Genomic DNA, 22,736 nt, shown 5'->3' with positions numbered 1-22,736 from the left:
ATTCTGTGGCCCAGGCAGCAGTCTTGCTGTCATAGCTCACTGTAGCATCAAACCCCCAGCCTCAAATCCCTACACAAGGGATCATCCTGAGGCCCCCCTCCTCCACCCCCACCTAAGTAACTGGGACTATAAGGTGCATATACCACCACACCCCGCTAAGACATTCTCTCACTATGTTGCCCAGGATTCTCTAGAATTCCTGGGCTCAAATGACCTCACCCTCCCAAGTAGCTCAGTCAGGTGGCTAATTACTTTTTTTTTGTTTGTTTTGGGGGACAGAGTCTCACTTTGTCAACCCCTAGTAGAGTACCGTGGTGTCATAGTTCACAGCAACCTAAAATTCTTGGGCTCAAGGGATTCTCTTCCCTCAGCATCCCAAGTAGCTAAGACTACAGGCGCCTGCCACAATGCCCGGTTATTTTTAGAGATGAGACCTCGTTCTTGCTCAAGCTGGTCTCAAACTGTGAGCTCTGATGATCCACCCACCTCGGCCCCCCAGAGTGCTAGGATTACAGGAGTGAACCACCCCGCCCGGCCATAATTACTTTTTTTTTTAAGAGATGAGGTCTCACTGTGTTGCCCAAGATAGTCTCGAACTTCTGGCCTCAAGCAGTCCTCCTGCATAAGCTTCCCAAAAGTAGCTATAACAGGTCTGAACCACCACCAGCCTCAGCCGGAGTACACAGGGCTAGCCTCCCAGGGTAACTTCTAGAAACAGCACCTCAGGCTGCTGTACTGGTGCCAAACCCGCCAGGGGGCGCTGTGGCGTTCAGTCTGAAGATGCCTGCGGCGCCCCCAGCAGGATTAGGATTTGCAATTTTTCCCTTGGGGTCCCAGTTCCATCCTCTTCACCTGCACATTGGCCAGGTGTAGGCACAGGACAGCCAGACCTGTGCAGCCCAGGAATCAGCACCCTTGGACCAGTTGCACTGGTACCACCTGGGAGCTGGTTGTGACTAAAGAATCTCAGGTTCCATCCCAGACTTACATAATCAGGACTTTTAACACTGCATTTTTCACAAGATTCCTCAGACATTAACATATACATTTAAAAAGCACTGTGGCTCAGTGGTTAGGGCGCCGGCCCCATATACCAAGGGTGGCAGGTTTGAAACGGTCCGGGCAAACTGCAACCAAGAAATTGCTGGGCGTTGTGGCAGGCACCTGTAGTCCCAGCTACTCAGAAGGCTGAGGCAAGAGGATCACCTAAGCCCAAGAGTTGGAAGTTGCTGTGAGCTGTGACATCATAGCACTATACCAAAGGCAACAAAATGAGACTCTGAATCAAAAAAAAAAAAAAAAAGCACTGTCCTGGCTCCACACCCATAGCACAGTGGTTAGGGTGCCAGCCACATATACGGAGGCTGGCAGGTTCCGGTCTGGCCTGGGCCTGCTAAACAACAATGAGAACTGCAACAACAAATAGCTGGGAGTTGTGGCAGGCGCCTATACACAGGGTGACAGCTTGAGACTGTCTCCAAAAAAAAAAGTGCCAGAAAGAGAGCAAACCTTCAGGTTATGAGCAGGCAGGGACTGAACTCAAAGGCCCAAGTCAGGATTTTTATTTTTTTCTTTTTTGAGACAAAGTCGCACTGGGTCACCCTCCGTATAGTGCCATGGCCTCACAGCTCACAGAAACCTCAAACTCTTGGGCTTAAGCGATTCTCTTCCCTCAGCCTCCCAAGTAGCTGAGACTACAGGCACCCACCACAATGCCCAGCTATTTCTAAGAGTTTTCATTTTAACCTGGCTCAGCACCCAGTGGTTATGGCACTAGCCACATGCACTGAGGCTAGGGGTTCAAATCCAGCCCGGGTCAGCTGAACAACTGATTAAAAAAAAAAAATAGCCAGGCATTGTGGCAGGCACCTGTAGTCTCAGCTACTTGGGAGGCTGAGGCAAGAGAATCACTTAAGCCAAAGAGTTGGAGGTTGCTGTGAGCTGTGACATTACAGCACTCTATGGAGGGTGACAGAGTGAGACTCTCCCAAAAAAACATTGTCCTGATCATAAGCGTACATGTTGCTTCATGTGGTAGGGGTATGCCAAGGGTATGTGGCTCACAGTTCCTAAGCTCTTAGTTTTCCCTCAGCACATGTTCACGTGTTAAAAGATCCCCCTTACCACTCCTATCCCCCATTCCTGAGCCCATACCTGACCCAGCCCTATCAGCTGCTTCTCAGCCCCTTTTCTCCCAGGTCCTGACCTGGAAGAACAGGCTGACTGACCTATGGCCAGTTCCTGTGAGTGCAAGTGGCCAGAATCCCAGGAAAACTGCTGGAGTGTAGCTCAGAATAATAATTAATTTCAAATGTTCCAACTCAGGCCAAATCAGTGAACTAAGTAACCTGGGAGGCCTGGCATGGCATGAGAGGCTGGGCCATGGGTAGGATACTCACAAGGGTCAACCACCCTAAGGGAGCTCTGAGGGAAGGACAGAGGGACATAGGGCTTGTAGTCAGATGAAAAGCAGAGGTCTAAGCTCAGCACTGGTAGCACAGTGGTTACAGCACCAGCCACATACACTGAGGCTGGTGGGTTCGAACCTGGCCTGAGCCAGCTAAACAACAACAGCAACAAAAAATACCCAGGCGTTGTGGCAGACGCCTGTAGTCCCAGCTACTTGGGAGGCTGAGACAAGAGAATCGCTTAAGCCCAAGAGTTTGAGGTTGCTGTGAGCTGTGGAGGGTGACATAGTGAGACTGTCTCAAAACCAAAAAAAGAGAGCAGAGGTCTAAAGAGCATGGGGCAGCGCCTATGGCTCAAAGGAGTAGGGCACTGGCCCCATATACTGGAGGTGACAGGTTCAAACTCAGCCCCAGCCAAAAACTGCCAAAAAAAAAAATAATAATAATAAAATAAAATATTCTTTAAAATAATAACTAAAGAGCATGACTTTCCTTCCTTCCACTGAGCACAGGGTTCCAGTGGGTAGTGGGTATCTTAGGCAACACTAGATACCCCCTCCGGTGGCCCTTAACTAGGGACAAGAACCCAGACAGCAGTTACCCTTCTAGACAGGCCCAGGTGGACCTGGGGCCCAGATCTAACAATGATTAACTGCCTCGGGCCTTTCCGAAGGCCCTCAGCAGTGCCAACTTGCTGCCAGTCTATCAGACATGCAGGCAGCAGCACCCCTTCCCAAACCTAGATCAACGTTCAGGAAAATCTGCAGGCCTCTAGATCCAGACCTGAACCCTGGAGATTCGGGGAAGGAAAACTATATAAATGCCACAAGCCACCTGGTGCCAGGAGGGAGCTAACCAGATAAATACAGCTCCTTCCGAACATTTCATAACTAAACGTGGTTCCACTAAAGTCTCCTCTACCTTTATCACCCTTACCGAGTCTATGTAGACACAACACACTAGCTCCGAAACCTGCACCCACAGTTGAGAGGCCCAGCAGTTCCTCTCCCTGTTCCCTGGTTTACACACCAGCCAAACAAACATAGCCTGCAAGCATGTGCTGCTAGTCCTTCAGCTTGCAGGACTTCCCCATCTCCCTACCTCAGCCTCTTTATTTCTGACTTCAAAACCCATGGCTCAAAAGCCAGGAGGAAGGCTTACTCTCCTAGGCCTCTCCCTCAAAAATAATCTGATCCACTCTTCCTCCCATGTATAAATACTATATAAATCCTCACCCAATAAGGTGAAGATTTTTTTTCAGTTCTTACAATGTCCCCGGCACTATTTTGTGCTTTACTGGTATTAACTTTACCTACATTAACACACTGAATCTTTTTTTTTTTTTTTTGAGACAGTCTCACTGTTCACCCTCAATACAGTGTCACAGCTCCCAGCAACCTCAAACTCTTGGGCTTAAGCAGTTCTCTTGCCTCAGCCTCCCAAGTAGCTGGGATTACAGGTGTCCACCACAATGCCTGGCTATTTTTTTGTTGCAGTTGTCATTGTTGTTTAGCTAGCCTGGGCCAGGTTCAAACCCGCCAGCCTTGATGTGTGTCGCCTGTGCCACTGTGGTACAGGAACCAAGCCATCACGCTGAATCTTTAAGTACAGTAAGTAAGCTGGGCATGGCAGCTCACGCCTGTAACCCTAACTGGGAGGCCAAGGCAGGTGGATTACTTGAGTTTGAGAATTGGAGACCAGCCTGAGCAAGAGCGAGACCCTGTTCCTACTAAAATAGAAAAACGAGGGCCTGGTGTGGTGGCTGGTGCCTGTAATCACAGAACTCTGGGAAGCCAAGTTGGGCAGATTGCCCGAGCTCATGGGTTCAAGACCAGCCTGAGTTAGAGCAAGACTCTGTCTAAAAATAGCCAGACATTGTGGTAGTCACCTGTAGTCCCAGGTACTTGGGAGGCTGAGGCAAGAGAATCGCTTGAGCCCAAGAGTTTGAGGTTGCTGTGAGCTTTGATGCTACAGCACTCTACTGGGGGTGGGGAAGTGACAAAGTGAAACTCTGTCTCAAAAAAAAAAAGAAAGAAAGAAAAGAAAAACTAGCCAAATATAGTGGCAAGCAGCTATAGTCCCAGCTACTCGGGAGGCTGAGGCAAGAAGATTGCTCAAGCACAGGATATTTCAGGTTTCTCCGAGCTGTGAGGCCACTAGCATTCTACCCAGGGGTACTCTACCCAGATTAATCTGTCTAAATAAATAAGTACAGTAAGTACCAGCTGGGCACGGTGGCTCGCGCCTATAATTCCAGCACTGAGAGAACAAGGTGGGAAGATAACTCAAGCTCAGGAGTTTGAGACCAGCCTGACCAAGAATGAGACACTGTCTCTACTAAAAATAGAAAAATCGGAGGCGCCTATAGCTCAGTCAGCTGGGCGCCGGCCACATACACTGAGGGTGGCTGGGCCAGCTAAAACAACAATGACAACTGCACCAAAAAGAAATAGCTGGGCATTGTGGCAGGCACCTGTAGTCCCAGCTACTTGGGAGGCTGAGGCAAGAGAATCACTTAAGCCCAAGAGCTTGAGGTTGCTGTGAGCTGTCACACCACGGCATTCTACCCAGGGCGACAGCTTGAGACTCTGTCTCAAAAAAAAAAAAAAAAAAAAACCCACAAATTAAACTACATGCTCTTAGAAACACAGAGAGAAATTAGCACCAAGTATTGGTGTGTAACCGTGGATACCAATTTCCCCCACCTATTCCCACATACCTCACAAGCCAAATGATTTGTGTAGTGTTATCATTCAGCGCTGAAGGATAAACTTCTAGGATAACTCCCTGAGCTGAGGTAGCACCTAAGGGATCTTTTCAGGGTAGCTGACATACTGGCTTTAGAACTGTGCCATCCCACTCCACTATGCTCACATCAATGTTGGCTAACTATTCCCAGCTCCCTACTATATGCTGAACACAGTCCAACATCTTTCAAATTCCCACCCCATCATGAGGCAGGTCCCATTATCCACCTGCCTTCAACAGGCTCAAATGAATTAACTAAGTCACCCAGTAAAGTGATGGTGCCAACAAGTCTCATGCCCAGGCAGTGCAGGACACATGCCTGTAAGTGCTGTGCCTGAGACCAGAAAACTAGAATTATACCAGTTAGGGACAATGAACCACCCATCCCTGGGATGAGGGGAGCTTTAAGGCTGGGAGATATGATACACCAAGGGAGTGTTTACCTTCACAGGAGGTGGCTGCCTAACCTTGTGATGAGAGGTGAACTATGACCCTTTCCCAGAGGCTGGGGTCCAGCATGTGATTCAGGGGTGAGCAGCAGTGCTGAGATGGCCCACCCGCAAGATTCTCCCCCAAGGGCCTTCCTCATTAGTGTAGGGTGCCTGTGCCCCAACTGAACCAGGTCAAACGTGCTCAAATGCAATGTGGCAGACAGAGGGGTGGGTGGCACCCCCAATTAGACTCAGGAGGCTCAGGATGCACCCCCAGCCCAGCAATAATGCGGAGAACTGATGTCATTCACTTCCTCCAGGCTGGCACCAGCAGCAGAGCTATTTCACAGCACCTTGTAAATGTTAATTGCATTAATTAAACCTCACAATGCAGGAGGGGGTCCAGAGGGCTTGAAGAAGAAAGCTGAGGGTAGGGAGCATTTTGGCACATATGCCAAAGCCCCCACCTCCCCAAGAGTGAAGTAAAAAAATCTTTAAAATTTATAAATTCATCACCGTAGCTAATGGAAGAGAAATCTAAACTCCTGAAACCTCTCCTCAGAACTGTTCTTCAAGTCTTTCCTAGCTGTTCGCACCATCCCAAGATTCTATGAAAGGGGACAATTTCTATGCACCTCCACTGAGAAAGACCAAGCTACATGTACTATCCCTCATCTTAATAAGTAAACTGGATGGAGGAACTGTATCCTTTCCTGAGATTTGCACAGCTACAAAGGCCGAATCCAGGGGACAGATCTTTAAAAGGCCATCACAAAACAATGTGGTAAGTATCACTACAAAAATTAGGCCCAGGGAGGAACACTTCACCCAGTAGAGTGAGGAAGGGGAAGGTATCTGGGCCAGCTGGGACAGCACATCCAAAGGAAAAAGGGGGCTGGACACAGGTTGTTTGGTGACAGTAGCTAAGGTCTCAGTCCACTGATTTTGTCTGATGAGGAACTTCCACTAAAATTCCAAAAACCCAATTTACAGGAAAGCAAAAAGGAAAAATCCCTCAATGTATTTCTGAAACCCCGGTTTTACCATCTATGAAATAAGATAGATAACTCCACCAGAATGTCCAGGTAGAGGACACAGTGCTGCCTGCCGGGCTCAATGGCTCACGTCTGTAATCCCACCATCTCAGATCTAGGCAACTCAGCATTCTTCTCTTAATGAGTTGAGAACTTTTACTTAAAGGAAGCCCTTTACAGCTGCTTCTGGCTGCTTCTTCGTGCTTTGGAACCATTATTAAGTAAAATAGGAGCCAGTGGGCTCACACCTGTAATCCCAGCACTTGGGAGGCTAAGGCTGGTAGATTGCGGTTCGAGACCAGCCTGAGCCAGAGACAGACCTCCTCTCTCTAAAAAAAAAAAAAAAATAGCCAGGCGTTGTGACAGGTGCCAGTAGTCCCAGCTACTCGGGAGGCTGAGGCAAGAGAATCACTTGAGTCCTAGAGTTTGAGGTTGCTGTAAGCTATGATGCCTTGGCACTCTACCAAGGGTGACAAGGTGGGACTCCGCCTCAAAAAAAAAAAAAAGAAAGAAAGAAAAGAAAAAAACCTAAGGGCATACAGAAAGATCTGTGAAGATACAGTAACTTTACAGTTTAAAACTTTTTACATATAAACAAAATGGAAGTGACCAGCCCCTTCCCTTACACCTGCTTTAAGCAAACCCTTGGAAATGGAAGCAAACTCTTTACCCCTCCCCCACAGTGGAGGGGTACAGCTACAGCTAAGAATGCCTTAAATCTCAAGTCTGGGTATACTGGTTCAGCCTTTGGGATGTCTTGACAGTTTAATCTAAACTGCCAAGTGCCTGTATCCTGACACACAGGATTCTGCTGCTCAGAACCCACCCAGCCCAAAGCTCTCACCAATAGATGTGCAAGGGTGGTCACTGCACTCCTGTTGGTCAAAATAAAAACTGGAAACAAATAGAGACTTGTTTACATACAACCACACATTCAGCCACACTAGGGGCAGAGTAAGGTAGCCATTGTTAGATGAAGCCATGAGAAGTGGGAGGGAAAATACCCAATGCCATTCCATCATGTTAGCCATTTTCCTCCAGCACTTTTTCTCTAACTGTATAAATTCACGTCTCTCAGGAGGATGGCTTGTAAGGCCAGTGTCACATTTACAATCAGAAAACAGACTTAATTCCTCTGTCCAAGAAACATTTTCTTTGAATTGGGCCATTCTGGTTTAACAACCAATTCCTTGTAAGTAGTATGAGGTAGAGATCTAATATTTTTTCTATAAGGAAAACCAGACACCTATGACTAGTATGTCCTGACACTGCCTCTTCTGTGAAGTTTTTGTACAAATGTAGAATGTTTGGGGCTCACTTTTTCATTTGGTATTTAGCCCTTGCCACTACTTTTAATCACTATAGCTTTACAAGTACTCATACCTTCTAGAATCTACAGCAAGCCAGGTAGCCTTATTGAAAAGTTAATTTTTTGGCTCGGTACCTGCAGCTGAAACAGCTAAGGCACCAGCCACATACACCAGAGCTGGAAGTTTCGACTCCTGCCCGGGCCCACCAAACAATGACAACTACAACCAAAAAATAGCCGGGCATTGTGGCAGGCGCCTGTAGTCCCAGCTACTTGGGAAGCTGAGGCAAGAGAATCGCTTAAGCCCAGGAGTTGGAGGTTGCTGTGAGCTGTGATAGCACAGTACTCTACCCAGGGCAACAGCTTTAGGCTCTGTCTCAAAAAATAATAATAATAATAATATTTTCCTTAAAGGTCTTAAATATTCCTTAGTTTGTGTTCTCTCATTTCTAGTTCTCCTATTGTCCCTAGATTTTTTCCACACAGCTTACACACTAGAAATTCACCATTTCTAGTTCTTTGGATGTGAATAGACTTCTAAATCATTTCCGATTATATCTACCATAAATCCTTGTATATTATGTATTGGGGGGAAAACACAATGTTCATAATAAAGAAAAAGTAGACATGTGATTATATTCCATGAAAAAGAAAAGTCAAAATAAAGATAAAGGAACTCCCTTATGTACAATTGGGTCAAAAAGAAGCCCATGATCTCATTTTTTATTTTTGTTTTTTGTTTTTTGAGACAGAGTCTCACTTTATCACCCTTGGTAGAGTACCGTAGTATCACAGCTCACAGCAACCTCCAACTCCTGGGCTTAGGCGATTCTCTTGCCTCAGCCTCCCAAGTAGCTGGGACTATAGGTGCCCGCCACAGCACCCGGCTATTTTTTGTTGCAGTTTGCCAGGGCTGGGTTCAAATCCGCCACCCTCGGTATATGGGGCCAGCGCCCTACCCACTTAGCCACATGCATCACCCATAAACCATTTTTTAAAATTGGCTACAATTACATAGTCACTGTCCCACAAAAGTTCACCTCCTTCTCTAACACATGGATGTGAATGGAGTTCACTCTTCTCACCTCTAGATAGCAGTGAAGCAGATGAAGCAGACCTAAAGACAAATGCAGTCAAAGACACCAACCATAGCACCTTAACCCAGTACACCTTGAGTACCCTGTCAGTTCTGTGGGCTTAGCCAGGTGGAGGCAGAGGTCTTAGAAAGAAATGTGCAGTAGTATTTCAATGCTAATTAGGTCATGTTAAGAATCACATTAATACAGAGTAGTTCCAGGTGGCGCCTGTAGTTCAAGCTGCTGGGCACAGGCACGTACACCAGAGCTGGTGGGTTTGAATCCGGCCTGGGGCCTGCCAAACAATAACAACTGTAAGCCAAAAAATGGCCGGGCCTTGTGGCAGGTGCCTGTAGTCCCAACTACTCCGGAGGCTGAGGCAAGAGAATCACTTAACCCCAGGAGTTTGAGGTTGCTGTGAGCTATGACGCTACAGTACTCTACCCAGGGCGACAGCTTGAGACTGTCTCAAAAAAAAAATACTGAATAGTTCCTCTATCTCAGAACTCTGCTAATTTACAGCTCAACATAAAACTTCCAAGGACACCACGAGGACACAGACGAGATTTGCAGATTTACCCAAGGACATGAGAATGCCTGAAGTCTATTCTGCAAGTCTTTTTTTCAAGTAAGTACCACTTTTTGTTAAGCTAAGGCTTCCTTACCTGACAACTACCTCCCAGGGTCAGCATGCATGCACACAAGTCTTCACCACAGACATCTTTTTCGCAAAAGAGAGGGCCTCTTCTGTGCCTTTCCCTTCCCACCTCCAGAGCCACCCCTATCCATTCAGATATGGCCTGCTGCTATGCAGCTGCAACCATGCTGCCATTTAGGAATCAAAGGCAGGCAAAGATCAGACAGCTCCTGTCCTAAAGGAGCTGTCAGCAAGGTAAGGAGAAGGTGGTCAAAAAAAGCCAAGAAAGATCAAGCTGAGTTAACAGGCTTAAGGTGACCCCCAAAACCAACCGCTCTTACATTAAAACCCTTTTTCCTAGGATTCAAGAGGACAAGATTTTTTTTTTGTCACCCTTGGTAGACAAAGCTGCATATCATGGCATCACAGCTCACAGGAAACTCCAGCTCTTGGACTTAGGCGATTCTCTTGCCTCAGGTTCCCAAGTAGCTGGGACTACAGGCGCCCTCCACAACACCCAGCTATTTTTTTGTTATAGTTTGGCCGGGGCCGGGTTGGAACCTACCACCCTTGGTATATGGGGCCAGTGCCCTGCTTACTGAGCCACAGGCACTGCCCAAGAGGACAAGATTATGCCAATACCTCTAATCACATTTGTACAGAATTTTTATTTATTTATTTTGAGATAGAGTCTCACTTTGTTGCTCTCGATAGAGTGCCATGGCATAATAGTTCACGGCAACCTCAAACTCCTGGGCTTAAGCAATCCTCTTGCCTCAGCCTCCCACGTAGCTGGGACTATAGGCACCTGCCACAACCCCCTGCTCTTTTTAGAGATGGAAGTCTCATTCTAGCTCAGGCTGGTCTGGAACCCATGAGCTCAGGCAATCCACCTGCTGCCTCAGCCTCCCAAGTGCTGGTATTACAGGCATGAGTCAATGTGCCCAGCTGCACATAATTTTTAAAATCCTGTTACATACTACTACCCATGTAACCCAGGAGAACCCGGAAAATATCCTGCCAAAAGCAACTGCCTATTCGGTGTCCAGCCTAGATCACACTCTACTTTCAGTGAGCCAGTTCTCTCAGTGCCAGGATGCCCGTGCAGGGGTGATACCTGATGTTGCTGCTAGAGTCACTGCACGTAGTACAAAGCTGGGAAGCTAGGGGCCCAGCACTGTGCTGCTTTCTAAGAACACCCACCAAAGTGCCATCATCCCTTCTCCATGAGCTGAGGTTTCAGCCCCAACTCTGGCCCACGCACACAAACTTGCAACAGGAAGCAAATGCTGCTGGACTCCAAAAAGGTTCAGAAGGTGGGGCTACAGAGGGATGGAAAAGCAATAGTTAGATGCTCCTGCACAGGCCTCCTTCTTCAATCTGTTCTGAAGAAAACTACTCTTCCTCCACTACCCAGGCTGAGGCTCTAGAAAGAACACAAGTGACCACAGATTGGTCAAGAGGGACAGATGCCAGAATAACACTCCCCAGTACTGTCACCCTACAGTCAGGTCTGAAGACATTGAAAGATTCCTCTACTCTGGGGAATAAGACTCAACAGTGGATTATTTCAGAATTTTTAGAGCCCCTAAGTAAGTTCAAGTCACTGTCCCAGAGGCCAGGCTCAGTGCTTCATGCCTGTAATCCTAACACTCTGGGAGGCCGAGGTGGTGGATTGCTTAAGCTCAGGAGTTCAAGACCAGGCTGAACAAGAGACCCTGTCTCTACTAAAAATAGAAAAAACTAGCTGGGCATGGTGGCACAAGCCAGGAGTCCCAGCTACTTGGGAGGCCGAGACAAGGGGATGCTCAAGCCTGAGTTTGAGATTGCTGTGAGCTATGACACTCTACCAGGGCAACAAAGTGAAACTGTCTCCAAAAAAAAAAAAAAAAAAAGAGCGGCGCCTGTGGCTCAGTCGGTAAGGTGCAGGCCCCATATACCGAGGGTGGCAGGTTCAAACCCGGCCCCGGCCAAACTGCAACCAAAAAATAGCCGGGCGTTGTGGCGGGCGCCTGTAGTCCCAGCTACTCGAGAGGCTGAGGCAAGAGAATCGCTTAAGCCCAGGAGTTGGAGGTTGCTGTGAGCTGTGTGAGGCCACGGCACCCTACCGAGGGCCATAAAGTGAGACTCTGTCTCTACAAAAAAAAAAAAAAAAAGTCACTGTCTCATAGAAAAATTTAGTTGTCAATTCCTACATACAACCTTTAGTCCTCGTCAAATATGGAGCTGTAGTTCAATCATTAAAAATTAATAAAGGAAATTGAAAAAATATTGGAAAAAGCACTACACACTACAATTAATATTTTCAGGCAATAAAAGATGTCATATTCAAGACCAGCCAAAGCAAGAGTAAGACTCCATCTCTACTAAAAATAGAAACATTAACTAGGCGTTGTGGCAGGCACCTGTAATCTCAAGTACATGGGAGGCCGAGGCAAGAGGATCACTTGAGCCTAAGAGTTTGAGGTTGCTGTAAGCTATGACAATGCCAAGGCACTCTAGCCTAGGCAACAATGAGACTGCCTCCAAAAAGTTTAAAAAAGTCATACCTATAAAATAAGGAAAGGACATCATTAAAAATAAAATTTGTGGGCAGCACCTATGGCTCAGTGGGCAGGGCACCAGCCCTATATACCGAGAGTGGTGGGTTCAAACCCAGTCCCAGCCAAACTGCAACAAAAAAATAGCCAGGCATTGTGGCGGGCACCTGTAGTCTCAGCTACTTGGGAGGCCAAGGCAAGAGAATTGCCTATGCCCAGGAGTTAGAGGTTGCTGTGAGCTGTGACACCACAAAGTGACACCCTGTCTCTACAAAAAAAAAAAAAAAAAAAAATGAAATTTGTAGGCCAGGCCTGGTGTCTCACACCTATAATCCTACCTAGCACTCTTGAGAGCTCAAGGCAGGTAGATTGCTTGAGCCTAGGAGTTCCAGACCAGCCTAAGCAGGAACAAGACCCTGTTTCTACTAAAAATAGTAATATTGAGCAGCGCCTATGGCTCAGTGGGCAGGGCACCGACCCATATACCAAGGGTGGCAGGTTCAAGCCTAGTCCCAGCCAAACTACAACAAAAAATAGCTGGGCAGGTGGTGCCTGTGGCTCAAAGGGGTAGGGTGCCAGCCCCATATGTCGGAAGTGGCGGGTTCAAACCCAGCCCCAGCCAAAAAAAAAAAAGTTTAAAAAATAAATAAATAAAAAGAAATTTGTAGAAGGACAAGAACTCTTAAAAATATAAAAGACAGGTGGGCGTTGTGGTGGGCATCTGTAGTCCCAGCTACTTGGGAGGCTGAGGCAAGAGAATCACCTAAACCCAGGAGTTGGAGGTTGCTGTGAGCTGTGATGCCAAAGCACTCTACTGAGGGCAATAAAGTAAGACTACCTCTAAAAAATATATAAAATAAAAAATATAGCTGCTCGGAGGCTGAGGCAAGAGAATCGCGTAAGCCCAAGAGTTAGAGGTTGCTGTGAGCCGTGTGACGCCATGGCACTCTACCCGAGGGCAGTACAGTGAGACTCCGTCTCTACAAATAAATAAATAAATAATAAAAAATATAGGGCGGCGCCTGTGGCTCAAAGGAGTAGGGTGCTGGCCCCATATGCCAGAGGTGGTGGGTTCAAACCCAGCCCCAGCCAAAAACTGAAAAAATAAAATAAAATAAATAAAAAATATATATTATTTATTTAATTATTTAATTATATTATTAAAAAAATACATATATAACAAGAAGTTCATGGGCGGCACCTGTGGCTCAGTGAGTAGGGTGCCGGCCCCATATGCCAAGGGTGGCGGGTTCAAACCCAGCCCCGGCCAAACTGCAACAAAAAATAGCCGGACATTGTGGCGGGCGCCTGTAGTCCCAACTGCTTGGGAGGCTGAGGCAAGAGAATCGCGTAAGCCCAAGAGTTAGAGGTTGCTGTGAGCCGTGTGACACCACGGCACTCTACCCGAGGGCAGTATAGTGAAACTCTGTCTCTACAAAAAAAAAAAAAAAAGAAGTTCAAATAGAGGAGTTAGAAGCTTAGGATCGTCATCCAGGAAGTAGAATATAGGGACAAAATGTCAAAGTTAACTCCATTAGGCCAGGAGACTCAACATCTATAATAAGGTTTACAGAATGAGAGCAAAATATCCAGGAGGTGATGATCCAAGGAATTTATTATTCCCTCCAACTTAGGAGTCCCCAACCATGTCTCACTGCCCACTCTCTGCTCTCTTCCTCACAAACCTGATCAACATCAACCTCTCACTTTTCCCCACAAGGAAATTTATTGGTTTAAAAACTATTTTCCCTGGTTTGGCACCCGTAGCACAGCTGGTTATGGTGCCAGCCACATACACCAAGGGTGGCAGGTTCGAACCTGGCCCGGGCCAGCTAAAAACAACAATGACAACTGAAACAAAAAAATAGCCCGGTGTGTGGTGGATGCCTGTAGTCCAGCTACTTGGGAGGCTGAGGCAAGAGAATCACTTAAGCCCAAGAGTTTGAGGTTGCTATGAACTGTGACACCACAGCACTCTACTAAGGTGACATAGTAAAACTGTCTCAAAAAAAAAACAAAACTTTTTTCCCCACTAACTATTTATCTCTCCCCCACCCATCAATTCTCATTTTGTGGGAAATGAATTTCTACTACTTTTCCACCCACATTTTCAATAGCTTCTGCCCTCCTCCAATTATTAAAAATTGTAAGACTGTTTTATAGAAAACTTAAATTTGGGGCAATGCCTGTGGCTTAGTGAGTAGGGTGCCAGCCCCATATTCTGAGGGTGGCAGGTTCAAATTTGGCCCCAGCCAAACTGCAACAAAAAATAGCCGGGCATTGTGGCAGGCACCTGTAGTCCCAGCTACTCGGGAGGCTGAGGCAATAGAATCGCATTAGCCCAAGAGCTAGAGGTTGCTGTAAGCTGTGATGCCACAGCACTCTACCAAGGGTGACAAAGTGAGACTCTGTCTCTAAAAAAAAAAAAAAATCTTGGGCGGCGCCTGTGGCTCAAGGAGTAGGGCGCAGGTCCCATACGCCAGAGGTGGCGGGTTCAAACCCAGCCTCGGCCAAAAACCACAAAAAAAAAAAAAAAAATTTTAATTTGATCCCTGAGTGGCAAAATAGAGACAGAGAGAGAGGAGAGGAGAAGGCGCAGCACCTGTGGCTCAAACAGCTAAGGTGCCAGCCACATACACCTGAACTGGTGGGTTCGAATCCAGCCAGGGCCCACAAAACAACGTTGGCTGCAACCAAAAAATAGCTGGGCCTTGTGCTGGGCACCTGTAGTCCCAGCTGCTTGGGAAGTGGAGACAGGAGAATCACTTGAGCCCAGGAGTTGGAGGTTGCCATGAGCTGTGATGCCATAGCACTCTACCCAGCTTGGGGCTCTGTCTAAAAAAAAAAAGAGAAGGGAGAGAGACAGATGCGCAAAGGGGCTTAAACTAGAGCTAAGGTCATGCCCAAACCGTTTGTTTGCATGAATAAAAAAATCTGAGGCTAGGTGCTCACACCTGTAATTCTAGCACTGAAAGACCGTGCCTGTGGCTCAAAGGTGCTGGCCCCATATGCCAGAGGTGGTGGGTTCAAACCCAGCCCCAGCCAAAAACTGTGTGTGTGTGTGGGGGGGGTGACTTTCCACTGTAATTCAGCACTCTTTTTTTTTTTTTTTCTTTTCTAAAAAATTGGAACGCTTCACGAATTTGCGTGTCATCCTTGCGCAGGGGCCATGCTAATCTTCTCTGTATCGTTCCAATTTTAGTATATGTGTTGCCGAAGCGAGCACTAATTCAACACTCTTGAAGGCCAAAACGGGTAGATTGCCCTGAGCTCACAGGCTGGAGACCAGACTCAGCAAGAGCAAGACCCTGTCTCTAAAAATAACCAGGCATTGTGGTGAGTGCTTGGAAGGCTGAGGCAGGATTGCTTGAACCCAAGAGTGTGAGGATACAGTGAGCACTCTACCCAGGGTGATAAGTGAGACTCTGTCTCAAAAAAAAAAAGAAAAACTCTGAGTGAAGTGCTAAGGCAACCTGGCCACGGCCAGCTGGTGAAGAACAGGAAACGGAAGCCAAAAGCCCACAGAAGCCAATGTTGTTGGGTTTTTTGCTTTTTTTTTTGAGACTGAGTGTTACTATGTCACCCTCAGTAGAGTACCGTGGCATCACAGCCCACAGCAACCTCCAACTCTTGGGCTTAAGCAATTCTCTTGCCTCAGCCTCCTGAGTAGCTGGGACTACAGGCGACCACCACAATGTCTGGCTACTTTTTGGTTGCAACTGTCATTATTGTTTAGCAGGCCTGAGCCAGGCTCACACCCACCAGCCTCAGTGTATATGGCTGGTGCCCTACTCACTGAGCAACAGGTGCTAAGCTGCCAAGGTTGTTGTTAATTCCAAAGTCTCTCTTCCCACTGCTCCCCAAAACTGTCCTGTCCACGTCAAACCCAGGCCAAGGGTGACTACAGTGCCTTGTAAGAACTTTACCAGGTGAGCCAACTTCCCAACAACACTGTGCATTCCTTCACTTAGAAAGGGCTCTAGGGGGTGGTGCCTGTGGCTCAGAGGGTAGGGTGCCAACCCCATATACCGAGGGTGGAAGGTTCAAACCCTGCCTCGGCCAAACTGCAACAAAAAAATAGCGGGTGTTGTGGCGGGCGCCTGTAGTCCCAGCTACTCTGGAGGCTGAGGCAAGAGAATCGCCGTGTAAGCCCAAAAGCTGGAGGTTGCTGTGAGAGGTGGCGGGTTCAAACCCCGCCCCGGCCAAAACTGCAAAAAAAAAAAAGGGCTCTATCTGGTCCTATTTACATTTTCCTCCATTTCCAGAAGAAATTGAGAAGCCCTAAAATAACAAAACAGTGATTACCTTGGGATGACACATTATAGGCAACATCAAGTTTCTTCCTGGCTTCTGAAGACTCTAAATTTGATTTTTATTCACATAAAAACAGTTGAACGTTAATTTTTGAGGTATTCCAGTTTCCCCACACAAAACAGGTCCTCCTCATCCTTATTCCCTGGTAAAAATTATCAGGAATGCTAACTAGAATTGTTTTCCCCAGGAAGAAGTAAATAACTACCACTTGCTAATTTTAGTGTTTATCATCAAACACTCAACATTTATGTTACCTTCAATGTGTACCTTTAATTTATTTATAAACTTCAATATCCCCTGAAATTGACTGACAATGCATCATTTATATCCAGTAATGATGCATCAAAAGAAAACATCATTTACAGATAGAGGAAACATGGCTGAAGACATAGGCCTATAAAAATGCACTAAGCAGGAATATAAACGTCAATTTTCTTTTTTTTTTTTTTTTGTAGAGACAGAGTCTCACTTTATGGCCCTCGGTAGTGCCGTGGCATCACACAGCTCACAGCAACCTCCAACTCCTGGGCTTAGGCGATTCTCCTGCCTCAGCCTCCCGAATAGCTGGGACTACGGGCGCCCGCCACAACGCCCAGCTATTTTTTTTGTTGTTGGCCGGGGCTGGGTTTGAACCCGCCACCCTCGGTATATGGGGCCGGCGCCCTGCTCACTGAGCCACAGGCGCCGCCCTAAATGTCAATTTTCTTTCCAAAGCCCTGGCCCCTCTAAGTCTATTGCTTCCACTGCCTATCACCCATCAGCTAATAGGTTTTTTCTTTTTGCAGTTTTGTCTGGGGCTGGGCTTGAACCTGCCAACCCCTGGTATATGGTGCCGGCGTCCTACTTCCTTGAGCCACAGGCACTGCCTAGCTAATAAGCTTTTTATAAGATAGGGCGGCACCTGTGGCTCAGTGAGTAGGGCGCTGGCCCCATATACCAAGGGTGACAGGTTCAAACCTGGCCCCGGAGAACTGCAACAAAAAAATAGCTGGGCCTTGTGGTGGGCGCCTGTAGTCCCAGCTACTCAGGAGGCTGAGGCAAGAAAATCACCTAAGTCCAGGAGTTGGAGGTTGCTGTGAGCTGTGATGCCACAGCACTCTACCGAGGGCCATAAAGTGAGACTCTGTCTCTACAAAAAAAAAAAAAAAAAAAAGATTTAGGGGCTCCACCTAAATTTTGCGAATGAGCAAACTGAAGTTTGCTAAACTAAAAAATCCTCAAATTGCATTTAACCCCCAAAATTGAGTGGGTATTTATACTCACTTCAGATGGGAAAGAGACAAAGGTGCCCTATGTGTGGCTCCCTTCGCATTTGCCAGGCGGCTTTCTCCAGCCAGGCCTGGACCCACCTGAACACCTGTAGTGCTCTTTCCCTTCTGGAGTGACAGCCATGTGCTGCAGTGGTGCCAAATGTGAAAAGTGTTCTGAGAAATGCTCATCAAGATGCAGAAATGACCAGATCTCTCAGAGCCTCAGTTTCACCATCTGTAAAAGGGGGGCCCTGTGAGAACATCAGTCTCCCACAAGAGGAGAGGCTAAGTCTCCCCATTCTGTACAAAGTAGTCTGCACATGAAATAGGAACTCTGCTATAATCCTAGCACTCTGGGAGGTTAAGGTGAGTGGTTGCCTGAGCTCACAGGTTAGAGACCAGCCTGAGCCAGAGACCTCGTCTCTAAAAATAGCCCAACGTTGTGGCGGATGTCTGTAGTCCCAGCTACTTGGGAGGCTGAGGCAAGGGGATCGCTTGAGCCCAAGAGTTTGAGGTTGCTGGCTATGATGCCACAGCACTCTACTGAGGGCTACAAAGTGAGACTCCAAAAGAAAAAAAAAAAAAATACAAACTCTGCTCTTTCCGTCTGGCTATCCGTGAAACTAGAAATCACCCTGAATTCATGATTCAAAAACAAAAAAAAAAGAAAAGAAAAGAAGGTGGAGCGGGTATATCAGTGGTTAGAACCGGCCACATGCTCCGAAGCTAGTGGGTTTAAACCTGGCCCTGGCCTGCTAAAAAAAAAAAAAAAAAAAAAAATACCCAGGCATTTTGGCAGGCACCTGTAGTACCAGCTACTAGGGAGGCTGAGGCAAGAGAATCACTTAAGCCCAAGAGCTGGAGGTTGCTGTGAGCTGTGATGCCATAGTACTCTACCAAGGGTGACAAAATGAGACTCTGCCTCAGTAAAAAAATAAAAGAAAAATCACTTGGGCAGCGCCTGTGGCTCAGTGAGCAGGGCGCCGGCCCCATATACCAAGGGTGGCAGGTTCAAACCCAGCCCTGGCCAAACTGCAACAAAAAAATATCCGGGCGTTGTGGCAGGCGCCTGTAGTCCCAGCTACTCGGGAGGCTGAGGCAGGAGAATCTCCTAAGCCCAGGAGTTGGAGGTTGCTGTGAGCTGTGTGACGCCACGGCACTCTACCGAGGGTAATAAAGTGAAACTCTGTCTCTACAAAAAAAAAAAAAAAAGAAAAATCACTCCATAGAAAAATAATGTACCTGGCCTAAAGTCCTGTACTTATCAAGAGATAGAGGTAGGGAAAAGGAACATATTCCACAGTAAGGGACCCATATGGGAAAACTTTCTTATGTAGGGAGTTCTATCTCAGATGAAGTGTTTGAGCCTGAAGGTAAGGCAGCCAGCAGGAGAGCTGGTCTAGGACAAAAGAAACCCAAAGTTAGTTTTTTGAGAACTTTCCCCAAACCCATTGGAAGCAGGTCCATGGGGCTGCAATAATGAGGGGTGACAGGCGAGGCGCCTCAGGGTCACAGCCTCCGCGTGGCTGAAAGGGAAGGAAGCAGTGTCCCCAGCCCCACCTCCCTCCCCGCCTAGGTTTGCTCCTCCCTTAGCCCCCTGCAGCTCATAGATTTCTCCCCTCCCCCTGCCCTTTGCTAGGGATGAAGGTTATGCCTATGGCTTTAAGAGCTGGATGGGGCTGGCCCTAGCCATGGACCCTTTGTTTCAGCCCTCTCCACCTCAATGAGTTAAGGTAAAGGATCACACTCAGCTCTGCAATTACACCTTCACAGTAGGCCCTCAGCTTTTGGGGAGGGGTAAAAAAAAAAATGGCCCCAACCTATAAAACAAAACCATGACTCCTTTCAAAGGGGAACAAAGGCAGTCCTTCCTGCCAACTCCCAAATCATGGACAATGCTTTGGGAAAGCTCTCAATAGTTGAAAACAAATAGGGTACCTTCGTGAAGAGGGGGAAAGGAGAAGCTGGAAGAAGTGCCTCCCTTCATCCCCAGTTCTCAGTAATGGCTACTCTAAACGTGAGGCTATTGGTTAAGACACATCTCAACGTTTGTTACATGCTGACCCAACCATTAAGTCCTCCCACCCCCAATATGGTAGGGGGCTCTTACACCTGAACATCTAAGGAAAACTGAGGATTAAAGAGGTTAAATCACGCATAAAACTGCTTTCATACTTTCACAATCTATGAGATTGGTAGAATTGTTTCTTTTTCACAGATGTAATCATTAAGGCATAGGGAAGGCAATGAACTTGCTAAGATAGGATTTAAACACACTGAAGACTTATGCTTCCCTAAGAATGGAGTCTGCTTAGCCACGTGCTAGCTAATGCTAACAACGGCAAACATGTATTGAGTGCTTCCTGCATACCAAACCAATAGAATAGGTATCATCATCTTAACTCTGGAAAAAAAAAAATCAAGTCTTCACCTGGGGCTTCGAAGAGCCAATGAACAAAAGAACAGCAAGCCTGGTAGAGGAAGCAAGAGGCAAGTCAGTGGCTAGAGTGGTCTGAGGGCCCCAGCAGCAACTGTCTCCAAAAGCAATTGCCACCGGTCTGCAAAACCCACGGCATCCACAATTTAGGAGGCAGTTCAAAGTCCATGCTCTGCACTTAATTCCCTTTAATTCAAACACCACTTTGCTTGGGGGAGGAAGAAGCACAGGGGCCAAGCCAACTTCTCTCCCAGCTCTAGGGGGAATGGAGGAAAGCCGGAGGCACAGGCATAGGGCTGGGCCCAGAATTCCGGACACGGATGAGAGCCTCCAGCTGAAAATTTGGGCCCGAGGACAGCGCTGTCTTTAGACAGCTAACTCTCCGCTGTCTTTCTCCGCTTCCACTTTCTCCCCTGTAAAGTAGAGCCCAACAAGCGCCCTTCATACGACCACGAACAGAGAAACCTGGCTTCTAGGAGGTGGACCTAGAAGTTAAAGCCTCAGTTTGCCAATCTGGGCAGTGGGGACAACCTCACCCTGGAAGGCAAAAAAAATGGAAAGTAAGCCCCTAGGGCAGGCAGCCTAGGCGCCGCAGGGAGGCGCCGCGCTCCCCGGCCAGGTGTGCACAGAAGGCAGCCCCTCCCGAGGGCGTCCCGGTAGCCCCGCTGCGCCGCGCCCTCGGGGGCTCGGCAGCTCCGGAGGACCCCGGGAGCGAGCCCTTTTGCTCACACCCCCGGCAAGAGCGTACCCCGCCGTCAGCCTGCCTGCCCGCACCCACACCCACAAGCTCTTCCCAAAACCCGCAGCTGGGTGGGTAGAGTCTCTCGCGTGAAGCCCCCAGGTCCAATTCATAAGGGACCGAAGCCCACCTCCGTGTAATACAACTCCCCTTTCGGCCTCCCTCACAGTGGCCCAGGCCAGGTAAGGGGAGCAAAACCCCTTGTCCCACTTCTGTCCGAAGCGACGCCTGCTCCTCTCGACTCTACAGCCCGAGAGGCTGGGCATCTCCCTGGCTGAGAGCTAACTACTCTCCCCGTAGGGGTCTTGGAATACAGCACAAGTGTCCCTTCCACTCATATCCCCAACCCGGTCCCCGTCAGAAATACTCCCCCCGCTTTCTACCCACGTCCCACCCGGAGCAGGGTCAGGGAACTTTCCTCAGGGCAACCCCCCGCCGACCAAGCGTAGTCTCCAGCCCAGTAGGTGCTCCTCCCCAGGCGGTCCCGGGGAGAGGCTCTCTCCCTGCAAACCCGGAGCCCGCTGCTGCCCCCTCCCCCACCAGCCCTCGGAGCCCCCCGCCGACAAGCCACCCGAGGCCGCGGGGCGCTCACCTGCGGAGAGGTTGGCTCGGGCGCGGCTCCGCGGTGAAGCCGCGGGTCGGGACCCGCTGGCGGGAGGCCGGCGGGCGGCCGCGCAGGGCTCTGGGCTAGCGAATCTCCGGCTCCGATCGCCGAGCTACGTTTACTTGGGCCACTTAACCCCCGCGCTGCCGGCTGGGCGCGGCCGCCCGCTCTCCTGCCCGCCAGGAGGCCGGTCCCGTCAGTCGGGGGGCGCTCCGACCGTCCACGTGGGCGGCGGCCGCGGAGCCGGAGGCGACTGCAGCAAGGAAAGCCGCACGGGCCTGACGGGGCAGCGGGAGTGGGTGGGGAGGGGGCGGTGCCCACTCCCCTTGTAGCCCCGGCCAGGCCGTCGCCCCGCCCCCGCCCAAGGGGTGCCCCGCTGCAGCCACTCAGAGCCCGGCCCGGGTGCGGGTGGGTTGAGGGGAGGGGAGGAGGGAAATTTGAAATCGCTCCGGGAGCCTCCCCTCCGCCCCTCCTCCACGGGCATCTCCTACTGTGCCCCAGGTCAGCTAAGTCATTTATCGGGCTAATGAGGCCTGAGGCGGGGCTCCAGATATCCCCCCAAAACTTGGGATTTCTGGGACCCCATTTCCCTGCCCCCTACACCCAGACTGCAGAAGGACAGGTCTGGATGCGGGGGCCCAGACGGAGAAGGGGGTCACACAGCACCCCAGTCTCCCCTCTGCCCCTTCACACTCACCTCCAGCCTCTATGCCACCTGGGTGCTTTGGGGCCCCGCCAGTCACCCTGCTTCGGACCCTGTGGCTTCTCCTTCCTCCCACCCTGCTAGGCTGTTGTCAGCCATCTTTAGGAGATGGGAGGGGAGTGAAGGGGAGAGGAAAGAAGGCCAACAGGTCTCTGGCTGCCTCCCTCCGGGTATCCATCCACCAGCTGAGAAAGAAGTCCCACTCAACTAGCAGGTCTCAGGTTTGTTTGTTTGTTTGTTTGTTTGTTTTTGGGAGACAGAGTCTCAAGCTGTCGCCCTGGGTAGAGTGCCGTAGAGTCACAGCTCACAGCAACCTCAAACTCTTGGGCTTAAGCAATTCTCTTGCCGCAGCCTCCCAAGCAGCTGGGACTACAGGCGCCCGCCACAACGCCCGGCTATTTTTTGGTTGTAGTTGTCATTGTTGTTTGGCGGGCCCAGGCTGGATTCGAAACTGCCAACTCCCGTGTATGGCTGGCGCCCTAGCCTCTTGAGCTATAGGCACCGAG

At 48.9% G+C, this 22,736-nt stretch overlaps 1 protein-coding gene and 1 non-coding gene across 8 annotated transcripts in view; both read right to left on the bottom strand.

The window, feature by feature from the left end:
* Positions 1-22,303, bottom strand: part of DNMT3B (DNA methyltransferase 3 beta) — a 54,656-nt gene extending 32,353 nt beyond the window's left edge. For 5 of the 7 annotated variants that reach the window (XR_008376546.1, XM_053574198.1, XM_053574199.1 and 2 more), the window contains exon 1: positions 21,516-21,645. The gene's annotated coding sequence lies outside the window, so the exon portion shown is untranslated. Of the gene's footprint in view, positions 1-21,515; positions 21,801-22,224 lie in introns of those variants that run through there. The other 2 variants (XM_053574197.1, XM_053574200.1) reach the window with 2 other exon arrangements.
* On the bottom strand, positions 15,303-15,409 carry LOC128574439 (U6 spliceosomal RNA). Its single transcript, XR_008376790.1, has one exon. It is a non-coding gene; the product is annotated as a U6 spliceosomal RNA (small nuclear RNA).
* Positions 22,304-22,736: the final 433 nt, after the last annotated feature.

The sequence above is a fragment of the Nycticebus coucang genome, chromosome 21, assembly GCF_027406575.1.
Source record: "Nycticebus coucang isolate mNycCou1 chromosome 21, mNycCou1.pri, whole genome shotgun sequence".
Classification (NCBI taxonomy): domain Eukaryota; kingdom Metazoa; phylum Chordata; class Mammalia; order Primates; family Lorisidae; genus Nycticebus; species Nycticebus coucang.
Note: the sequence above shows the minus strand (reverse complement) of the source record. Positions and strands in the feature narration are given on the sequence as shown.